The sequence below is a fragment of the Myodes glareolus genome, chromosome 22, assembly GCF_982192425.1.
Source record: "Myodes glareolus chromosome 22, mMyoGla1.1, whole genome shotgun sequence".
NCBI lineage: Eukaryota > Metazoa > Chordata > Mammalia > Rodentia > Cricetidae > Myodes > Myodes glareolus.
In genome coordinates, this window is record NC_142047.1 from 1,751,923 (window position 1) to 1,775,795 (window position 23,873).

At 39.3% G+C, this 23,873-nt stretch overlaps 1 pseudogene; it reads right to left on the bottom strand.

The window, feature by feature from the left end:
• Window positions 1-13,496: 13,496 nt before the first annotated feature.
• LOC125403060 (phosphoglycerate kinase 1 pseudogene) lies at window positions 13,497-22,736 on the bottom strand (annotated as a pseudogene).
• Between the last annotated feature and the right edge of the window lie 1,137 nt (window positions 22,737-23,873).

Below are 23,873 nucleotides of genomic sequence, written 5' to 3' on the forward strand. Positions count from 1 at the left end.
GTTCTGTCCACAGAACTCTGAGCAATGATTCACACAAAAGATTTTCATTAACATTTTAGAAAAAGAATTTGTTTATACCTCATGAGACAGACTTGCTAAACTTTAGCTGCTGTTTAAAATGGAGTTGAAGCCTGTGCTGACTGTGTGCCAGGATCTGGGGAAAGCAGATAAAGAATCGTCCAAATTGATGCCCACACACAAGGCCAGATATGGGTTTATTTATGCTGGGTGAGGAATTCAGCTAATTTAGAGAAACTGCAAGTTTTTGGTTCCTGATTCCCCCTTGGTGTCTAGCTTCTGCCTTTCCAATTTGGAATGGACCCAGCATCCCTAAGGAGGCTTCTACTTTTAATGAGTTGAATTGAATTTCCCAAAACGATGCATATTCTCATCTGTAGAAAGAATAACATTTGGTTAAATTTGGCTTCTTGTGGCAGGAAATATAACATGGCAGTGTTTAAGGGAAATAGAATTTAACCAGCCCTTTCTCCCCTTCAATGAGCTATAATATAGTAGGACTGTATGATAATTAGAGATTAATAGCTTTGTTATGGTAATTTTTATGTGTTTGAAAATATATGTATATATTTTTAATCTTCTTTAATAATCTTAATTACTTCATAATATGGGTGTAAATATGATCATTTCTTATATAAATCACCCAAGTGATTTACCAAAAACACATTTTTGCTAGGGTTTGGAGTCTAACTGACATTTTTATCCTCAAAATCGTTTTCTTTCATATTTTGATATAGGTCATATATTTTAAAGAAAGGTAAGTGGCTCAGATAAAGAAGCAGTCTCTCCACCAAAAGAATCAGAAAGCTCTGCCCTGTAGAATTCCATAAAACAAATCATGTTCAATAAAATACAATCATGAAACTGCCTGAAGATTCACTGATTGTATCTTGATGCCATGTACTTTCTGCCATGAAGTACTTATAATCTTGCATCATTTAAAAAATGTCCCTTACAGGTTGAGGAAACAAATTCATAGGTACAAAGTGATTGAAATCTAAAGCTGAGAACCAGAAAATTTGAATTTAATTTACAGATTTACCACTATATATTTGTGTGACTTTGGTCTTCTTACCTTCCTCTCCTTTAAAGTTTTATACTCCTGAAAGTAGCAGTCTTGGGTCTCACTGCTGAGTAAGTCTGACAATTAAATTCTTATGACAAGTCTTGCTCATTACCTATCAATAACACTCATCACCTTGCATCTGTAATTCTTCATTAACAGAACACACATTGTGAATGCACTAGGTGGGAATGTTCCTCCACTTTCCCTTTGAATGAATTATGATTTATGTGTGACTGATATGGTTCTGGAGACCGTCTGAAGTGTTCTTGCTAAATAATGGTATGGAAGAGGAAGCCTGCTGGAAATTTCTCTGATGTGATGGTCAGTGTATACCTTTGCCTTTCTGCTTGGGAGTGTGTAACTTATTCACTTGACAAATATATTAAGATCCCACTTTGTACCAGATGCTAAGCTGGGATTTATAGAAACCATAGTTAATAAAATGTCTAGACAAAGGCAAATAATAAACCAAATTCAAAAACAAACTCTGACATATTAGCCGGAGGGAAGCAAGTGAAAAAACATTCAACTAGGTTAGTAGAGGGCAATGCCAAGGTTCTTGATAGTTTGGAGCAAAACAGAGACACATTAGAAAAAGTAGCAAGTGGCGTGATGATAGATTTATTTTGAAAATACATATGGGAGGATTTCCATACGGTCTGGATGTACAGAGGAAAGGAAGGGTAGACAAGAAGGATGGTTGAACCTGAGAGTTTGGAGGAAGAAAACTATAATCTACAGAGAAAATTGGACTGAGAACAAATTCAGTTCGAGGGGGAAGTAAGAACAAATATTCAGGATGGAATGTGTATGTGTCATGGGCCTCTAAACACAAATGCCCTTTAAAAGAACAGTTGTCCATTGAACTCTATAGATGTACATTTGGTGCTAGAGATAGAAACATTTGTGACATAGGTTTGCAACTGGTATCATGATACCAATCAAATAATATTACTTAAAGCATGTAGTAAGAAGAGAAAAAAGGAGGCTTAATTCAAAACTTCTAGGGCACACAAAATATTGATACTGAAATGGAGAGAACAGAATATGGATAACGGACCAAGAACAAGTACAATCATTGGAGAGAAACCAGAAAGGGTTTCTCTAACGAGGGCCTTAAACTATAACCAGTGTTGTTACTGAGCCAAGCATAGATCAAGCTAAGAATTAGTGAGGGTTTAGACAATATGAACATCACTGGTGACCTTAAAAGGACCAGGCACTGTGGTAGTAGAGAAAATAGTCCAAAGGCCTGAAATTCTGGAGGGAGAGTTAGAGATGAAAGACAGAGGATATAGAAAAGTATTCTGAAAGTTTGAACTTCAAGAAAAGAGCAATGGAATGGTAGTTGTTAGGTGAGACTGCAATTTGTACAGCTGTGGCAATATCTTTCAACGATAAAGGAAATAGTAAAAAAAAAAATCATAGACTTTGGCCACAGGCCTTATTGTCAGACGGTGATTTAACTATTCTTAAAGCTTTAAACTACTATAAGCCACATAATCTCTTGCTTGTAGTCAAATGACTCCAACTAAATATTTGTTTCCAACGTGTATTTTCCTGGCTGTAGGTTGGTGTAGAATGAAGTAAGTTTCTGATAGCCTAATCTTGACCGCTTGGTGTCCTTGGGCAAGTTATTTGAGATTTTAGAGCCTCTGTTTGTTTGTTCCTTGTTCCTTCCTTCCTTTTTCCCTCCCTCCCTCCCTCCCTCCCTCCTTCCCTCCCTCCCTCCCTCCCTCCCTCCCTCCCTCCCTCCCTCCCTCCCTTACTTCTTTTTCCTTTTTGAGACAAGGATGCTCTGTGCAGCCCAGGCTGTACTGGAGCTAAGACAACTTGAGTTTAGAACTCAGAGAACTTCCTGTCTCTGTCTCCCCAGTGCTGGGACTAAAGGCCTGTATCGTCACTGTTCAGCATGCACCAGCACTATCTGGCATGTACCAACCACAGCCCAGTGAACCTCCATCTCTTAGTACAAATAATCAATGTTATAATTGTTCTGAATTTACAGATACTATGTTCTAAATGTGTTCCCGTAAGTTTATGCATAGAAACTCAATTCCAAATACAGCAGTATTTAGAAGTGGGGTTTTCCAACAGCTCCATACTCATTAATAGTTTAATAGCATTTTAAAATCAATTAATTAATTAATATAGAAATAGATTCCTTGTTCATACAGTACATCTAAAACACAGTTCCCCCCCCCATCTGTCTTCTCTGCTCACCTGCACCTCCCTTCTTCCCAGATACACTCTGTTTTTGTTTCCTCTTCAGAAAAGAGCAAGACTACAAGAGACAATGGCTAATCAAAAAAAAAAAAAGATTCAATAAGATAAGGCAAAAGCCCTCATATAGTGGCTGAACAAGGCATCCTAATAGGAGGAAAGGAGTCCCAAAAGCTGGCAAAAGAATCAGACAAACACCCACTCTCACTGTTAGGAGTCCCACAAAAACAGCAAGCTAACAGCCATAACATACACAAAGAACCTGGTGTGACCCATCAAGGCCCTGTGCTTGCCAATTCAGTTCCTTTGAGCCCATGGGAGCCCATCTTAGTTGATTCAATGGACATCTTCTCCTGGTGTCTTTCAGCCCCTCTGACTCCTTCAATCTTTCCTCCTACTCATCTGCAGCGTTCCCCAATCTCCAAAGAGAGGAATCCAATAGAGAATTCCAATTTTTACTCTCTCTATATGTAATGTCTGGTTATAAGTCTCTGTATTTGCTCCAATCTACTGTAGGAGAAAACCTCTCTGATGATGATTGAAAATGCATTGATCTATGAATATATCATAACATCATTGGGAATAATTTCATTATTTTTTTCCAGTCGAGTTTGGTTCTACCCTAGACCATCAAATCCCTGGTTCCTGGCCATCCAGGCAATGTATGGTATGGTCTCCTTCTCTTAGTGTGGGCCTCAAGTTAAATCAATATTAATTGGGAACTCCTACAAGTTCTGCACCAACGTTACCTACCCCAGCTTATCCTACAGGCAGAACAGATTGTAGGTGGAGGTTTTGTGGCTGGGTTGGGTGTCCAGGCTTCTTTATGTAGCCTGAAGAGTATCTTCACATGTCATGGACACTTGCAGGCACTAGGTTGATCTGTCTATATTCAATGAGCTCTGTGGATGTTGTCTTCAGCGATGGGGCCCTGCTGTCAGTTTTTAGGGAGCAACCCTCTTTTCCTGGATTGTTTGGGAATCTCCTTGTGACCCTCTGGGCCAACAGATCAACCGAATGAAACCCAGTCTAACTATTGGAAGTCATGTCTGGCTACAAAATATGGCCAGTTCAGACTTGATATCCTCCATAACTGGGAATCCTCCCTAGGGTTACCCTCATAGATTCTAGGAAGTTTCCATTATGCTAGGTTTCTACACTACTCCCCATAATGCTCCCCAATTCCAGCTGTCTCTTTCCAAATTCTTTCCCTCCATTTGCCCTCAATCTCAACCAGATTTTACCCACTCTCATTCTCACCCACCCCAAGTCCACCCACAAAATCTATTCTATTTCCCTTTCCCAAGGAGGTCCATGCATTTCCCCCACCTCCCTAGAGTTTTTCTATTTACCTAAACTTTCTGGGTTTGTGAATTATGATTGGGATTTGTAGTAGGGAGATCACTTGTTTGTTTCCAGGCTGCCCAGACTCCCAAAATAGCCACACAGAAACTGTACTAATTAAATCATTGTTTGGTACATTAGCTCTGGCTTCTTATTGGCTAACTCTTACATATTAATTTAACTCATCTCCATTAATCTGTGTATCACCACAGGGCAGTGGCTTACAAGCAAAATTTTGACATGTCTGTCTCTGGTAGCAGCTCCATGGCTTCTTTCTGACTCTACCTCCTTTCTCTCAGCATTCAGTTTAGTTTTCCCCACCTAAGTTCTACCTTGCTATAGGCCACGTCAGTTTTCTTATTCATTAACCAATAAAAGCAACACATAGACAGAAGGACTTCCCACATCAGGGATTGATAGCATTTGTAATTGACCTTGCAAGTGTGGGTTTATTGCCTCATTCCTTTCTGTTTCTCACCATGTCAGGACATAGTAAGAAGACCAAAACAGAATGTTAGCCCCTTGATCAGGACATACAGTCTTAAAACTTAAATGTATATTTTCTATAAAGCACCCAGTCTCAGATATTATATTACAGATGAACAAAATATAGAAGAGGGCTATTAAAAAACCAAATGAAACCATCAAGAGAAGACATGACACAGATCTTTAAGCAATGTGGATGTTTAATAAATACAAATACTTAATCTTGCTTTCCTCACTCTGTCTTTGTGACTTTGATTATTCAAGCTACATCTTTTGGTTAAAGAAATCTTTCATTCCTACAAAATCTAGATATCTTTTTTTCCCAATAGGGCAGAGGCCTCTGAACAAAAATGACCTGGAATAAGCTTCCACACTGGGGGCAAGAACCCTGAGTTCACACTGCTGATCAGTGTCCTGTGGGAAAAATGAGGCCATATACTTTTCCTCATAGCTGTAGGAGAAGGCCGTTTGTTTGTTCTGCTGCCCAGTTCCCAGCTACCCTGCTAGCTTAGCCTCAAAATAACCACACAGAAACTGTATTAATTAAAACACTGTTTGGCCCACTAGCTCTAGCTTATTATCGTCTAATTCTTATATTGATTTAATCCATTTCTATTAATCTGTATATTGCCACGTGGCAGCGGTTTATCAGTTAAAATTCCCAGCATCTGTCTCTGGCAGCTCAATGGAGTCTTCTGATTCTGCCTTTCTTCCTACCAGTATTCAGTCCAGTCCTCTCTGACTACCTAAGTTCTGCCCTATCAGGTCAAGGCAGTTTCTTTATTCATTAACCAATACAAGCAACACATAGACAGAAGGACCTTCCACACCACACAGCTGTTTCCCTCCCTCCCCTGATCAAAGATCTTATTGTGTCTTCCAGCTCTAAAGGGGTCTAGATTCTTGGGCCTTTTCTAGTTCTTGTTCTGCTTTATAATTGCCTTTTCATTCTATGCTCACATCTCTTGAATCATCAACCACCTTTCTGCAGCTGAGGCCATCTGACTACCAACTTCAGAATCAGGCTTCCTATATTTTGACCTGATCTGGGAAAAACACCTTACCATTCAGTTTTAGCCTTTTCTTTAGGAGCATAACAAACTTTAGCTCTATGACAGTTGTAAAAAGAAGGTCAAGACTGATAGGGCAATGATTTTCTGAAGAGTATACAGGTGGTTAGAAGGAATGCTGCATTGTTGAGATAAAACATTTTTTAGCCTATATGATGCATCCAAATGATTGCACCTCTTCTGTTTTTCTTCTCCCCATCCTCCTCCCCCTCAAGAATATCTTTTCTGAGAGGTAAATTCAGAAAATCTGACTTTATCGAAAAGTATGTGACTTGATGTACCAGTGGGCACACGACATACAAGGGCTGCCCTGGGAGGGTGATACTTCTCCTTCTTTTTCTTCTGTTATGTTATTTCCTGTCACTCTGTTTTTTTTTTTTTGTATTGGAATATGGTCTGCACTTTAGTTTTGAATAATTTTCTGATTTTTGTCTGTAGGACTGGGGTAGGTGCCTCCCTCTCAGGCTTCAAATTAACAGCAACTTTCTTCTCCAGCTAAATTGACAAGAGAGTACTGCAAGTAATTGGAAACAGATCAAATAAGTAATTTATTGTACTGAATTTTCCCATTTGTCATTGTTTCGTGCCAGTGCTCTATCTTTGGGAAAAAAACCAGCAATGACTGGATCTGAGTACTCCTTGACTTCCAAAGACCAATGTTTTTGATGAATTCCTGCTATTGCATCTATTATATTTCAAACTCAGTGTTCCAACTGTTCAAAACTAAGCCAAACATGAGAAATGCAGCCATAAAAATCTTACCTACCATCTTACAATGCCCTGACTCTGACAGGATGCATGAATAATGAAATGCTAAGCATTTGCTCAAACATGCCTTTAATCTCAGACAAAATTTCCATCTAACTTCCTCTGGCTATTATTTAATGGCTTCAAATTTATTATATTCACCTGAATGAAAGACCATCACTTCAATAATGGGAAACATAAAAGCCTTTCAAAAGAAGGCACTATACAAGAATCATATTTTTTATTTATTTTAACTTCAACAGTTGACTTTAATATCTGATGTTTGGATCTGTAGGTGGGTATTTCTTCAGGATTCATCATGAAGATTCCCTTAGAGGCTCAGAGGCCCTATTGGCTCCTTGCTTATGCCATCAAGTCTGTGGTAACTGGTTAACAGAGCCCCAGAAAACTTCTTCAAGCCTTTCATACAGCAAATGGAAAAATCTGTCTTCTCAATCAAAGGAAGGTTGGCAACAGAGATTCTCCAGAGGATGAGGCCTTGGCCTTAAACAAAGAACTGCATCCATGTTTGAGCTGTGATCTCTTGTCTATCTCAGTGAGACTCAGAAGGACAAATTTGTTTTTGGAGGTACCATGGATTTGGGACCCACTTACTTCTTTAGTCCTAGGTCCAGCGTGCGCACATGTCATAGCTTTTTAAACTGATGAATAAACCCATCACTGGGTCTAAAATCCCAGTTAATCATTAACTCTTCATGTGACCTTGGGCTCATCAGTTAATCTTTTACAAAGGGACACAATATCTCCTCCATATCTTGCAGATTTAAATGATACCATGCATGTAGTATGTAATGCTTTATAGTATTAGCACATAGTAGGCATCAAGATTAATGAGAGTGACTGGCTTCTTTCCTATCTTCTAATCTGGGCTCTTGAGTTTAACTCACATTTTCCGTTCTCTTTCTCTTTCTCTTTCTCTCTCTCTCTCTCTCTCTCTCTCTCTCTCTCTCTCTCTCTCTCTCTTGCGAGTGTGTATGCCTGCATACATGGAAGATAGAAAGCAACATCATATGTCATTCTGAGTTACTCTCTACCATATTTTTTAAGTAAAGTCTCACTAACTTGGAAACTAAACCTGGATCCTATAGAAAAGCCACAAGAGCTGTTAATCATTGAATCATCTTTTTTGTCCTGAAACAATATTTTTAACTTCAAGAATAATTAGGAAAGAGCAAAGTAAAGATTTTATACAAATGCCACAAAATGAAAGCTAAGAAATAAGGAAGGAGAGTGGATGGAAGGGGGAGTTGAAAGGAGTAGTGTGATCAGAATGTATTGTATAATAGAAAAATCTATTTTCAATTAAAAAAATGGGAATTTTCATTAAACTTACCACTTTAATACACTATCTGACAAATACACAGCCCCCCGTCTAGCATGTTATAGCTAAGTGCATAAGTTACTGAAATACGTATTTAATTTCCAATAGGCAAGTCATTAATTTGCAAGTTCTCTCTCTGCCGTTTGATTAGTTTGGATAGGGGTTTGTCAATCTTGTTAATTTTCTCCAAGAACCAGCTTTTTGATTCATTGATTCTTTGAATTGTTTTCTGTGTTTCTATTTTGTTGATTTCAGCCCTCAGTTTGATTATTTCCAGTCTTCTACTCCTCCTGGGTAAATCAGCTTCTTTTTTTCCTAGAGCTTTCAAGTGTGTTGTTAAGTCTCCAATGTGTGCTTTCTCTGTTTTCTTTAGGTGGGCACTTAGTGCTATGAACTTTCCTCTTAGCACTGCTTTCATTGTGTCCCATAGGTTTGAATACGTTGTGTCTTTGTTTTCATTATATTCAAGGAAGACTTTAATTTCTTTCTTTATTTCTTCCTTGACCCAGGGGTGATTTAGTAGTTGACTGTTCAACTTCCATGAGTTTGTTGGCTTCCTGGGGGTACCATTGTTGTTGAATTCTAATTTTAATCCATGGTGATCTGACAAGACACAGGTGGTCACTAATATTTTTTTGTATCTGTGGAAGTTTGCTTTGTTACCAAGTATGTGGTCAATTTTCGAGAAGGTTCCATGGGCTGCAGAGAAGAAGGTATACTCTTTCCTATTTGGGTGGAGTGTTCTATAGATGTCTGTTAAGTCCATTTGATTCAGTACCTCCAGTAAATCTCTTATTTCTCTGTTAGGTTTCTGTGTGATTGACCTGTCCATTGGTGAGAGAGGAGTGTTGAAGTCTCCTACTATTAGTGTGTGTGGTTTGATGACTGCCTTGAGTTCTAGAAGAGTTTCTTTTACATATGTGGGTGCCTTTATATTAGGGGCATAGATATTCAAGATTGAGACTTCTTCCTGATGAATTGTTCCTGTTATGAGTATGAAATGTCCATCTCCATCTCTTCTGATTGATTTTAGTTTGAAGTCGATTTTGTTAGATATTAGAATGGCCACACCCGCTTGTTTCTTAGGTCCATTTGCTTGGAAAACCTTTTCCCAACCCTTTACTCTGAGTAGGTGTCTGTCTTTGTGGTTGAGGTGTGTTTCTTGTAGACAGCAGAATGTTGGATCCTGTTTTCGTATCCAATCTCTAAGTCTGTGCCTCTTTATAGGTGAGTTGAGACCATTGATATTAAGTGATATTAATGACCAGTGATCGATGACTCCGGTCATTTTTTTGGGTAGTAGCGTGTATGTGTTTTCCTTCTTTGAGTTGTGCTTGTGGAGGGTCGCTAAATGTCTGAGTTAATGTAGGCAGTGTTGGGAATGTTGGATTCCTTGGGTTGTGATTTTCCTTCTAGTATTCTCTGTAAGGCTGGATTAGTAGCTACGTATTGTTTAAATTTGTTTTTATCCTGGAATATTTTGTTTTCTCCGTTGATAGTGAACAATAGCTTGGCTGGGTAAAGTAGTCTGGGTTTGCATCCATTGTCTCTTAGTTTCTGCAGTACCTCTATCCAGGACCTTCTGGCTTTCATGGTTTCCATCGAGAAGTCTGGTGTAAGTCTGATAGGTTTACCTTTATAAGTTACTTGACCTTTTTCCTTTGCAGCTTTCAATATCCTTTCTTTAGTCTGAATGCTTTGTGTTTTGATTACTATATGACGAGGGGATGTTTTTTTCTGATCCAGTCTATTCGGTGTTCTGTATGCTTCTTGAACCTTCATAGGAATATCGTTCTTTAGGATGGGAAAGTTTTCTTCTATAATTTTGTTGAGTATATTTTCTGGACCTTTGAAATGCAATTCTTCTCCTTCTTCTACTCCTTTTATTCTTAGATTTGGTTTTTTTATTGTGTCCCACAGTTCCTGAATGTTTTGTGATGAGAATTTGTTGGATTTGCTGTTTTCTTTGGACAGAGTGTTTAATTTCTCTATGGTGTCCTCAGAGTCTGAGATTCTTTCTTCTATCTCTTGTATTGTGTTGGTTATGCTTGTTTCTGAAGTCTCTGTTCGTTTACTTAGATTTTCCATAGCCAGTCAGCCCTCGGTTTGTGATTTCTTCATTGACTCCATTTCAGTTTTCAAATCTTGAACTGTTTCTATTACCTGTTTGATTGTTTTTTCTTGGTTTCCCAGAATTTCATTTACGGATTTACTCATTTCTTCAAACTTTTTGGTATATTTCTCTTCCATTTCTTTACTCATTTCCTCAATTTTTTTGTTATACTTATCTTCCATTTCTTTACGGCAGATTTTCACCTCCTGTTTAAGTTCCTCTATTATTTTCTTAAAGAAGCCCTTAGAGTCGATTTCTTCTATTTCTTCTGGCGTAGGGTGTTCAATTCTTCTAGTTTTGAGCTCCCTGGATTCTGGCGATGTCATGTTGCCTTTCAGGTTGTTGGAGGAATTCTTGCATTGGCGCCTGCCCATCTCCCCCACTCTGGATGAAACTCCTCAGCACTTTCTGCATAGAACTCCTCAGCACTCTCTGGGTAGGTCTTCACAGCACTCTCTGGATAGAGCTCCTCCGCCCTCTCTGGGAAGAACTGCTCAGCAGGGCAACAGGGCTAGCTGGTCTTCCCAGGACTCAGGAGACAAAGGGCCCGCAGCAGTGGGGGGAGGGGAGGGGTCCCTTGGAACAGCAAAGACCCTGCTGCAGAAGCTGAGGGGGGAAGGGCTGTGCTCCCTTCCAGGACAGGCAGGCAGGCTGCCCAGGGTAGCACCCACTCACCTCTCTGGGAAGAACTGCTCAGCAGGGCAACAGGGCTAGCTGGTCTTCCCAGGACTCAGGAGACAAAGGGCCCGCAGCAGTGGGGGGAGGGGAGGGGTCCCTTGGAACACCAAAGACCCTGCTGCAGAAGCTGGGGGGGGGCTGTGCTCTCTTCCTGGGCAGGCAGGCTGCCCCGGTGAGCACCCACTCACCGCTCTGGGAAGAACTTCTAAGTAGTTTTTTTACCACACACACTATTTTTTTAATTTTTCAGATAATATTATAATATATAAAAATTCTAAGAACTATTTTACTGACTTTGTAACATTAATGAATTTATTAATTCTAAAGGTTTTTTCATGGTATAGTTTATGAGCTGGATGGTTTTATGTCAGCTTGACACAAGCTATAGTCATCTTAGAGAAAAAAAAACATCAATTAAGAAAAAAACTATGTTCATAGCAGCATTATTCATTATAGACACAACCTGGAAACATCCTCAACCAAGGAATGGATAACGAATATGTGGTACATTTAGACAATGGAGTATTACTCAGCTGTAAAAAAAAAAAAGAAAAAAGAAAAACAATGACATGAAAGTTATAGGCAAATGGATGGAACTAGAAAAAATCATCCGGAATGAGGTAACCCAGATCCAGAAAGACAAATATGGTATGTACTTACTCATAAGTGTATATCAGGTATAAATTAAAGTATATTCGCAGCTCTGGAGAGGCTAAGTAACAAGGATCCAAAGAGTAATGTGTGGATTTCTCTGTAAAGGGGAAATAGATGAGATCTCCTGGGTAAACTAGGGACAGTGGAAGCTATGGGAACATGATGAATCAGGTTAGGTTAGGTTAGGTTAGGGATAGATATGAAGGATCAGGTTGGGCAAATTGGGGCAGAGATAAAGGAAGAGATTACTCTCCTAAAAGAGATGTTTTGATGGGGGATGGAATTTGGGGATTATGGAGAAACCTGGTGCCAGGGAAACGCCCAGGAATCCACAAGCATGATCCCACCTAAGACTCCTAGCAGTGGAGAGGGTGCCTGAACTGGCCTTCTCCTGTATTCAGATTGGTAACTATCCTACTTGTCATCAGAGAGCCTTCATCCAGCAACTGATTGAAGAAGATGCAGATTGTCAGTCAAGCACTGGGCTGACCTCTGGGAGTCCTGTTGAAGAAAGAGAGAGGATGGATTATATGAGCTAAAGTGGTCAAAGTCATGATGTCAGAACCTACAGAGACAGTTAACCTAAGTTTGCTGGAGCTCATAGACTCTGGACTGAGAGTTAGAGAGCCTGCATGGGCCCAACCTAGGTTCCTTGCATATGTGAGACAGTTGCACAGCTTGGTCTGTTTGTGGTACTTTTAGCAGTGGGATCAGGACCTTCACTGGCTCTTGTACTGACATTTGGGAACCTATTCCTCATGCTGGGTTGCCTTGCCCAGCCTTGATGCAGAGGATGGGAGTTTGGTCCTGCCTCATTTTCGTGTGACATCCTTTGTTGATGACCATTTAAGACCTGCTTCTTTTTTATTTTTATTTTTATTTTTTATTAAAAATTTCCACCTTCTCCACTCCTCCCACTTACCTCCTCTCCCCTCCCCCCACTCTACCTCCCCCTCCTTCTCCAGGCCAAAGAGCAGTCAGGGTTCCCTACCCTATGGGAAGTCCAAGGTCCTCCCCGCTCCCCCCAGGTCCAGGAAGGTAGGAAGGTGCGCATCCAAACAGACAAGGCTTCAAAAAAAAAAAAAAAGACACCTGCTTCTTTCTGAATAGAGATGGAGACAGAGGAGGAGTGGATGGGGGTGTAAATGCAAAGGGGGAGAGAATGGGAGGAAAGAAACGAGGGAAACTGTGACTTGCATATAAAATAAATGAAAAATATGTAATTTAAAGTGCCTCTATAAGATCAGGTTGTAGGCATACCTGTAAGGCATTTCTTAGTGATTAATGGGGAGGGTTCCATCCCATTGCAGATGGAACTATTCCTGGCCTGATGGTCTTGTGTTCTATAGAAAAGCAGACATTGCAAACAATGAGGAGTAAGCCAGTAAGCAACACTCCTCCATAGCCTCTGAGTCAGCTCCGGCCTCCAGGCTCCTACCTTGCATGAGTTCCTGTCCTGACTTCCTTTGATGATCAAGAGTTCTGTAGAAGCCAAATATGCCTTTTTACTATCAAGTTGCTTTGGTTATAGAGTTTTGTCATAGCAATAGAAACCCTAAGACAGAGCATATTTAAAAATTGCTAAAAGAATTGACTTTTAATATAACCATTGTAAAATGTAAGTGAGTAAGGTGATAAGTATATTAATTAGCTTTACTGAAACATTTTGCTATGTTACACACATAGATAAAATGTTATATTATATCCCATAAATAGTCAAAATTATTATTTATAAACAAAAATAAATGCAAAATATTACATGAGATCTTTGACAATCTTGGTTCCTTCTTCATCATATAGAGAAGTTCCGATCTCCATGTTGTTGGGCACCTTAAGGAAGGTAAAAGCCATTTCACCACCAATGATCATCTCATTGACTTTGTCCAACATATTATTGATCAGATGAATCTTGTCTGCAACTTTAGCTCCTCCCAATATTGCCAGGAAGGGTTGTTCTGCACTCTCTAAAGCTCTGATAAAGTAGTTCAGCTCCTTCTTCATCAAAAATCCACCAGTCATTGTGGCAGATGCACACCCACCGTGGAGCTGTGGGCTCAGTGTGCAGTACCAAAAGCACCATTGACATAGACATCCCCAAGTTTGGACTCAGAAAGCATCAATTTTGGCTGCCTCAGCTTTAATCTTGTTCCCAGAAGCATCCTTTCCCTTCCCTTCTTCTTCCACATGAAAGCAGAGATTCTCCAGCACGATGACAGTGCCAGCTGCTGGCTTGGCAGAGGTATTCTTGACTTCTGGGCCCACACAATCATTTAAGAAGAGAATATCCTTGAACTCACAGAGATCCACCTGCCTCTGCCTCCTCCAATGCCGCAGAGAAACCCTGTCTCGAAAAACAAAAACAACAACAACAACAACAACAAAAGAAAACATCCTTGCCCAGCAGAGACTTGAGTTCTGTGGAAACTGGCTCTAGGGAGTATTTGTCAGGCATGGGAACACCATCAGGTCAGCCCAAGTGGCTCATAACGACAATCAACTTGGCTCCATTGTCCAAGCAGAATTTGATGCTTGCAACAGCAGCCTTGATCCTTTGGTTATTTGTTATATGGTTGTTCTTCATAGGAACATTGAAGTCCACCCTCATCACGACCCGCTTCCCCTTCACATCCAGCTTGTCCAAAGTCAGTTTGTTAGAAGCCACATTTTGGCAACACGGTAGGATTAGGAGGCGTGGTCCTGAGGAAGAATGCACAGAATATTTTAAGGTTTACTAAGTAATTATATACATTCTATGTTCTTACTAAAGAAATGATTATTATCATTAATTCCAATGGTTGCTCAGAGTCTTAAGTAGAGCTGTGTCCAGCACTCACATTTGAGTCTTCCTATAAACAGTAAGTCAGACACGTAGAAGGGAGAGTGGCAGACCCTCAGAAACTGTTCTAAAGCTTCGTTCCCTTTCATAGACGATGGAAGAATGTGTAAAACAATCCAAATTTACGTTTTATTTTGTGAATACATAGGAACTTTCTTGATTTGCTTAAATCCATCTTATAACAACTGCACCAAAAAGCTTCCCATTCTGACTGAATTTAACCAAACTTGCTCTTTTACATCATGGTTATTGTTAGTATTGACACAGACATATGTGCCATTAGAGAATCCGAAAATTAACAAGACTTTTTGGTCCCTGTCACACCACACTCACACATACACCATGCAAGCATGCAACACTCATACACACATAACACACATGCACACACCACATGCACACACACACACACACACACACACACACCACCTCCATACATGCGGCACACACACACACACATACCACATCCATTCACACACTGCACACAAAGTACACTCATACACATACCACACACACATCATATCCATGCACACACATACACACACCACGCATGCATACATGAACACTTGCATATGAGTTTCAGAATCATTTGTTTATTTTTCTAAACATCACAGACAGATTTTCCTCTTCCATATGCCCTCCAAATCTGCAGACTAATCATGCTTTTTTTCTTCCAGATAATATTGTCTCCCACAACTCTACTTCCTCTGAGAAGCATGCCCCATGTTACAGCTGTTCATGCTCACAGCCTCTCCTGAGGAAGCTTTAGGAGAACAGTGAAGAACCCTGCTGTGCAGCAACAGTGACAATGAGTGTGCATCTTCAACCCCACAACCTTCTACAGGAACTGAAAGAATGAAAAACAATTTCCTCACACAACCCAATACATATTTTAATTAAAAATCCTGTTTTGTATCTACCTGGTGCACATTTCCTGAGAAGAATTTATTATTAGATTGGCAACTCCCCCAAACCCTGAATAAAAGAATAAAGAAGAACAACTTGTGAAGAACAACACATTCAATTCAATGGTGTATTGAAGCCCTCTCCACATGCTGTGTGAGCTCCAGTGTATTGCCTTATTTTACAGTAATACTGATGTCTTTGTCAACCCTTACTTTGGAGTCAGGCAAACAGAACTCTTATTTCAACATAAATTCAATTTGCATGGCACAGATGTCAACAACCTGACTTTCATAGCTGCTTTGCCTGCTGGGATGCCCTCACATTGGCCCAGTCCTCCCGTTCCCGTGAAAAAATGATGTTCTGTAATTAGTGTAAACAGGCCCTAAAGCCTATTGAAAGTGTCAGTCACTAAGGGCACAGCAGACAAGGTGTTGCTATATCCAGGTTAGGACACAGCAGATGAGTATGTGCTATCTCCCCATGTTGACACCTGAATAGCAAAGATATGCCCTGAGTCAGAAAAGGATAGATGCTTTCGGCTTGGAAATAACATATTTTGCAATGAAGAAATGACCATGGATCAGAGAATCTATCATTTCAGGGGAAGAAGAAAAGAAGAAAGGGTACATATGGTTCTAAGAGCATGTTATTAAGAGGAAATAATCCACACACCTTGAAAGTTCTGTTTATTGAACATCTACTTTGTTCTAGCCATTTGGTCTGAAGCAATGAGCAACAAAATTTAAGACCGACTGTGGAATGTATTTCTTACACAGAAAATTCCCAGCTCTGCTGGGAACTATCTGGGGACACTATGACTTGACTTAGTCTGCCTCTTCAGGTTACTATGGCAAAAATTGTTTCAAGTGGGTACTGATAAACAATAGAAAACATACTTCTCTCATGTTGGGACACTAAGAAATCTAAAATCAAAGTGCCTGAGAGATTTGATTACTGATAAGGATACATTTCCCTACTCTGGATGTCTTGTGTTCTCACATGGTGGAAGGAGCTCTTTGGGGGCTTTTGAAGATTTATTTTTCATGTCCTGTGTATATGTGTATTTATGTGGGACATGTGTTGTAGGGAGAGGCTGCTAGTTCATCCTGGCTGTCTGGCTAGCTTAACCCCAAAATAACCACACAGAAATTATTAATTAGATCACTGCTTGATTTGTCAGTTCTAAGTTCTTATTGGCTAATTCTTACATCTCAGTTTAACCCATTTCCATTAATCTGTGTATCGCCATGTGGCAGTGGCTTACTGGGAAAGACTCTAACCAGCGTCTGTCTCAGGTGGAGGATCCATGGCATCTCTCTGACTCTGCTTTTTTTCTCCCAGCTTTAGTTTTGTTTTCCATGCCTACCTAAGTTCTTCCCTATCAAAAGGCCAAGGCAGTTTTTTATTCATTAACCAGTGAAAATAACACACAAGCAGAAGGACCTCCTACACCATTTTCCCTTTTCTGTTTAAACAAAAAAGGGCTTTAACTTTAACATAGTAAAATTACATATAACAAAACAGGTATCAATCAAAAGCTACAATTACAATATTTATATCTATTTTATCTTTTATCATAACTGAGGAAAACTATAATAATAACTATCTATTCTTCAACTCCATCAAAGACTCCAGAAGGACATAATATTACCTAAGTAAACAGGAAGTGCATTGCAAGCAATTTCCAAAATTTTAGAATTGACAGAGACATGTCACTGCCTGGATAGTCACCCAATGTTCCTTTGTATCATTGGGGCACCCGTCTTTGGCCCACAGGCCCATAGTATCCAGCAAACTTTTCCATGAAGCAGGAAAATTCAAAGACAGTTCAATCACTTTCTTTTGTCTCGCAGACTCTTTAATGAAGCAAGAATGCTGAAGGATCATCTCATCTTTAGGCAAGTTCAGTAGTCAACTCTTTGTGGCTACTGCATGTCCAGTGAAGCAGTCCAGGCAATAGCAGTTTCTTGACCAAATGGCTAAGGAGCCTCTTTGATGTCAATCTTCCTCTTGAAGTAATTGGTGCTGCCAGGAGCAGATGTGTCTCATTGTTATGAAAAGTTCTAAATTTTTAAAACAACATTTAAATGTCATATTATGAAGGTCTCTGAAAGATTTGAAGAATACCTATCTAACTGAAATGTTTCTCTATATATCTAGTAAATCTAACTAATATGACTACAAGCTCGACAATTATAGATGATTATTTATTAACCTATATTTCTTATTATACATTACATTTTTAAATGAGTTACACAATCACAATACCTTAATCAAGATCAGAAATAAATGCATATAACAAAATTGACCTTAAATTTATATCAATAAACCAAGATCCATACCAATGCAAATTATTCATATCTATATCATATCCCCATTTAAATGTAAAAGAACATTTATAAAAAATATTTGGGAATATGGACATAGTTTTTTTTCTCTCCAAACTGCTTCCTGTCATATGGGTGCACTATTAATCCGGTCTTTCATGGTGTATCCTGTGTACTGGGTTCAGCTCAGTCAACAGTTGAGCGAAGTAATTTTTGGCGGGTGTTCTCAGCAACCTTTCAGGAGGCCTTGGTTCATTAAACCACATTGGTGTAGAAGCAATCCACAGATTCTCATCGTCTTTGAAAACAAAAGAAAAACCTCTTTTCTAAAGCAATTTATCCTTAGACTCAAACTTGGAAGTCATGATACCTTTATAATATGCAGGCTGGTTTAGCTTAGCAGCCCATACAATGAAATGTCTCTGTACTTATCTCTTTTACAGCCAGAAAATTCAAAGATAACACAATAATATACATAACCCAGACTATCTGTGAATTTTCCATCTTTACGTGGCTTATTTTTCTTTATTCCTTTTAATGTATGACTATCTGTACTGTCCCTTTAAAGACTTTACTCTTTTTTAAAAGCATTAACTTTATTTTATGACTCTTATTCGCTAATTCTTCCATCTCAATTTAACCTGTTTCCATTAATCTGTGTGGCCATATGGCAGTGGCTTACTGGGAAAGATTGTAACCAGCGTCTGTCTCAGGCAGAAGATTCATGGCTTCACTCTGACTCTGCTTTCTTCCTCCCAGCATTTAGTTCAGTTTTCCATGCCTACCTAAGTTCTGCCCTATGAAAATGCCAAGGCAGTTTCTTTATTCATTAACCAATGAAATCAACACATAAACAGGAGCTTCTACACCAAGCATGTGTGCAGGTGTGGTGTGGGAGGTCCTTCTGTCTATGTGTTGCTTTTATTGGTTAATGAATAAAGAAACTGCTTGGCATATAGCATGGGAGGAGAAGGGCAGAGTCAGGGAGAAGCCATGGAGCTGCTGGAGACAGACGCTGGGAATTTTACCTGGTAAACCACAGCCTTGTGGCGGTATTCTGATTAATAGAAATGTAAGAGTTAATGGGCCAAGAAGTGATTTAATTAATACAATTACTGTGTGATTATTTCAGGTCTAAGCTAGCCGAGTGGCTGGGACAAACAAGCGCACTCCTTCTAACACAGGTGGCTATAGAGGCCAGAAGAGGGCATCAGATCTTCTGGATCTATAGTTATAGGCAGTGTATGAGCTGCCTATTTTGGGTCCTCTGCAAGAACAGCAAGTGTTCTTGCTGTTTCCAGCTGCTGAGGCCTTTAATGAGGGCACTATTTCCATTTATAAGTGCCATGATATGGTCTAGACTCCTCCCAAAGGCCCCACTTCCTAATACAATCATCTTGCACATGAATGGGAGGAACATAAATATACAGTCACAGTGCACTGTCCTTTCATCTCTTAGAAAAGACTTCTGGGAGGTAAATGAGAGAAAACATAAGACACCGGAATTGAGGAGGTGAATGTTTGATACATATAAGCATGAGACTCTAAGTTATTATCCCCAGCATCCACGTGAAAGCCAGGCATGATGGTGTACACCTGTAACTCCAGTGCTGGGGGCTGGAAAGTAAGATGAAATAGGCATGCTGGCCTAGACAGTGTAGCTAAAACAGAGTTCCATGTTCAGTGAGATCCCATGTCTCAGAAATAAGGTAGAGAATATAGAAGACACTCTCACTATCTTCTATCCTCTGCTGAAGATGGATGCTTAAAAGAAATTCAATACTAGTTCAGAATTTAGAATAAGAAATGGTTATTTATTTAGGGGAAGACTCACAAATCAATATCCTCTGCTGAAACGGAGAATGGCAACTGAATCCCATAGCCAGAAAAGAGAGGCTGGATACATGAGCATAAATAAGTATAAAAGGCCATGCCCTAGTGGGTGGTTAACTTAAAGGCTATTGACTGTAAGATTTCCTACAGCATTCTGCATACAAACACAACTGTAATACACAAACACAGACATGCAGACATCACATACACACACATCTAATAGAGCAATCAGAAACATGAGGAAGACAAGAAGAAAGGAAAGAGGGCAGCAGTATCCATAGCACTATGGGAAAGCTGGCATGAATGGGATACAGATATTTGTGATGGAGGCGAATGTTGGGTGAACCAGGTAGGTGTTAAATTAAATAGGTCCTAAGAAAGAATAGAGATTACTTACTTGAGAGAAGTGGAACTTAAAAATGATTTTATGAGAAAGACTGCAAAGGCCAGAACTTTACTCTGGATAAAACAAACAAACAAAACAAACAACAACAACAACACCAACCAAAAAAAAAAAAACCCAGAAACCCAAAAGACTGCTAGAGGCCATTTCAAGGGAAGCATAGAACATAAACCAAGCAGTGTACAGTCTGGGATGTCAAGTCTGATGACAGAAGCGAAGCTCTGCAACAAAGCAGTGGTCATTATTATAGATAAGCGGGAAAGGTTTAAAAGTTTTCTATGAGCATATTTCTAGTTTTCAGTGGCTGATTGTGTGTACAATAAGGAAAAACAGGGAAGACAAACATGATAGACATCTTATGTTCAAAGGATTGTAGTCGTCTAATCTGAAATGTTCTTAGGATCCCATGGGGAACTGAAACAGTGTTCATGCCTGAGTGCCAGCCTAGATGAACTAAATCAAAATATCCGGGAAAAGCCCAGTCATCTCTATTTTTGAACACCTCCCAGTGACTTTATGGCATTTCCCTGGTTGAGATCTGAGGCTGTAAACTATGTTTGACAGGCCAAATATGCTCTGCCATTTATATTTTATTAATTGAACACTATAAAAAGTTACAGATTTACACGTAATTGTGTAAAAAAAGCAGATACTTGCAAAGATTTCTAATTTTTCATTGATAACATTTTGCAACACTCTAGAGGATTGGCAGAATCAGAAACTGATGCTGATAAAATATCCATATCATTGGTGTTTCCTCCAGTTTTGTGCTTATTTTGTGGTTCTAGAATTTTACTAGAGATAGATATGAGTATCTACCACCACCCTGTCAAGGGGCAGGGAAATGGTTCATTGGGTAGAAGACTGGCCACCTAGGCATGAGGGTTGGAGTTTCTGTCCCCAGCATTTATACAGAAAACCAGGCACAATAGCATGCAACTGTAATCTCAGTGCTTGAGAATGGAGACAGATGGATTTCTCATACATCAGCCAATCTAACTGAATTTATACGCCCAGGCTTATTAAGAGACACTGTCTCAAAAACTGAGGCAGAAAGAGACTGGAGAGACTCAGTGTCAACCTCTGATTCCATATGCATATGCACACACATGAACATGTACACAGACAAACACACACATGTGTGCACCCACACACACAAACAGAGAGTAGCTCCAATACAAATATCCTTCATGCAGATCATTAATATCTGTTCATCTTCCCACCCCACCCCAGATCCCTAACCACGGAACCATACTGTTCCAATTACTCTGTTCCAATAATGCACAGTTATTTGCATTTACTCCTTATCAATCTTAAAATGGCTGCAGGATACATAGTGCCCCCACGCTAATTCCTAATATTCATGATACCACCTTCTTTTCATCTTTAGTTTTGCAAAAGTTTACTAAGTTCACTGATATAACCCAAACAGTTCTTTGAAAAAATATTTCCCTTTATCTTCCATGTTGTTCCCTGAGTCTTGACAAAAGGATCTTGCTGAATGTTCTATGTTTACTTGAAAAAAGTCTGTATCTTATGTGACGTGTTCTGTTTGCCAGCTCTGTCCTGAAGTTGATTGTGTTGTTTAGCTCTTCTAGCCCCTGAAATTTCTCATCTAATGTTTCTGTTAGATGTTAGAAAAAATGTTGATGTCTTCAAATGCACTTGCCCTTTTCCTTCTAGTGCCACTAGCCTCTGCCTCCATATTTTGGGGTTCTGTTGTTTCACATAGACATATTTAGGATTATTGTATCTTTCCAGTAAGACTGATTTTCTTCAGCTCTTTTTGGTATCTAGTCATTTCCTTTCCTTTAAAATCTATTCTTGACTGACCTGGAGCTCAAACTTACAGAGAACCACCTGCCTCTACATCCCAAGTGATTGAAATAAAGGTGAGCACCACCACTGTCTGGATCTCTTTATTATACTTAAACCATTTACTTTAGCCAGAAATCACTTTATTTTGGGTATAAAAGTTTTGTAACAATTTTATGGACTGTGGTTCCAAAGAAAGTTTAATTTCCATAGAGTTTTTGGTATTAATTTGCATTTTCTTGGTTTATTAAGTATCCTTGAGTTCCTGGATATTCATCTTGATGCTGACTAATGAGAAGGAAGCATTAAGAGACTGGTTGCTTGATTTCCCTCCTAGTAATTACTCTAGTTGTCCTTGTTTCTGTCAATAGGATGTAGTATCTAAGAGCATTAAAAAGCTTCTCAGCTGCATTCTTCCTCTTCCACCTCCTAAGCCAGTTCAACCCACTCACCATCTATTACCCAGAAGAAAAGGAGAAGTCTAGGGCCATGAGAAAGTAAGTGACTCCAGCTGTGGCGGCATTTGACTGACCACTGATGCTGTCACAGCATCTTTAATTTGATATATTGGAAGGACAATTTTGCATTGCGTGGTGTTAACAGTCAAAAACATTAGGTCTGAGGGGTCCTCTTTTGCTTGATCAAAGACCCAAGGTATTCAGTCACTGACCTGTTCCTGTAGTCCTAGAGTCTTGATCCTACTTTCCGTTTCACCTCTGGGATCTCTGGGATTTGTTTCTTGTGTCATTCTAAGAATTTATTATTGTGCCTAATGCATGTGAGTGTGGAAAGTAAGGACAAAAGGCTTCTATTACTTTACCTATATGATAAGTTATGTGACTTATTTCTGTAAATAGTGTTTCTCGGTACACAGTCATTCCTCGTCATTTTACAGGCCATCTATGGTGTTCTTTGTGTTATATCAGTGGAGTTGAGTAATCCTGATGAAGACCATCTTCTCCTTTTCCACTGAGAGATATTTAGATGAATAAGGATGAAATATTAATCATATGACCGATATAGAACTTGCTTACTATTGCTATGACTTGTCCATTGACTAAGAGGTCACAGTTGAGAGCTTTCAAATAATGACCTAAGCATCCACTTAGGCAAAATATGCTGATCCAGGCAAGAAGTTGATGGATACATGAAACTTTTTAAAGTGCTTTTCTATTGTTTATTCCATCTGATTCTCATAACAGCAATGTGAAACAGACCAGTATCAGCCTAGTAGCACCTGCCTAATACAAAGATAAGAGCCCAGGATTCTAATGTTTCCATAATGAATCAAACTATCTGACATATGAATGCCCAGTAAGAACTTTATCTCTGCCTCTGTGACTCAGCAGATTTCACTTGCTTTGAAGATCAGGCATATCTGTTGTCTGGTGTGATCAGAGGGATTATGTAATACATGTAAAGGTGGAATAGGAAGCTTTATAAAAGAAAGGAGAAGTGTCTGCTCTATGCTAAGAGCCACTCTTGCTGTTCAGGAAGGGAAGGGATGCATTTGATGTTCTGCACGTTCCATATGCCATTCTACACATTTTAAAGGATTTACAAATATAAAAAATCAATCACTGAATGACTTTGCCAACAGCTAATTCCTTGATATTAGTTATGTTTCACAAGGCCTCTTCAAAAACATTATTTCACTGAGTTTTCAACAACTATGCTGTAAGGGGAGTTTGTGTCTCATTCTGCAGAATAGACACATTTGAAGCTTAATGTAATTATCTCTTATTTAAAGTTGTCCTATAAACAGCATAGCTAAAATTTGAATCCTGATTAGACTGCCTGCTTTTCTGAGATTCAATAGGTTGCATGAGGCAGTTGATATTGAGGGAAACCAGAAATCTTCCAGTGTGAATTCATTCTACTACATCAACAAGAAGACGAGTTTTGGGGAAAAGGAACAAGTCGTGCTTTAAGACTTGAATTTCTGTGTCTGTTACTATTTCTCTTCCTCTATGTAAACTTTTGGGCTGGTTTACTGTTGTCAATTTCCATGGAAT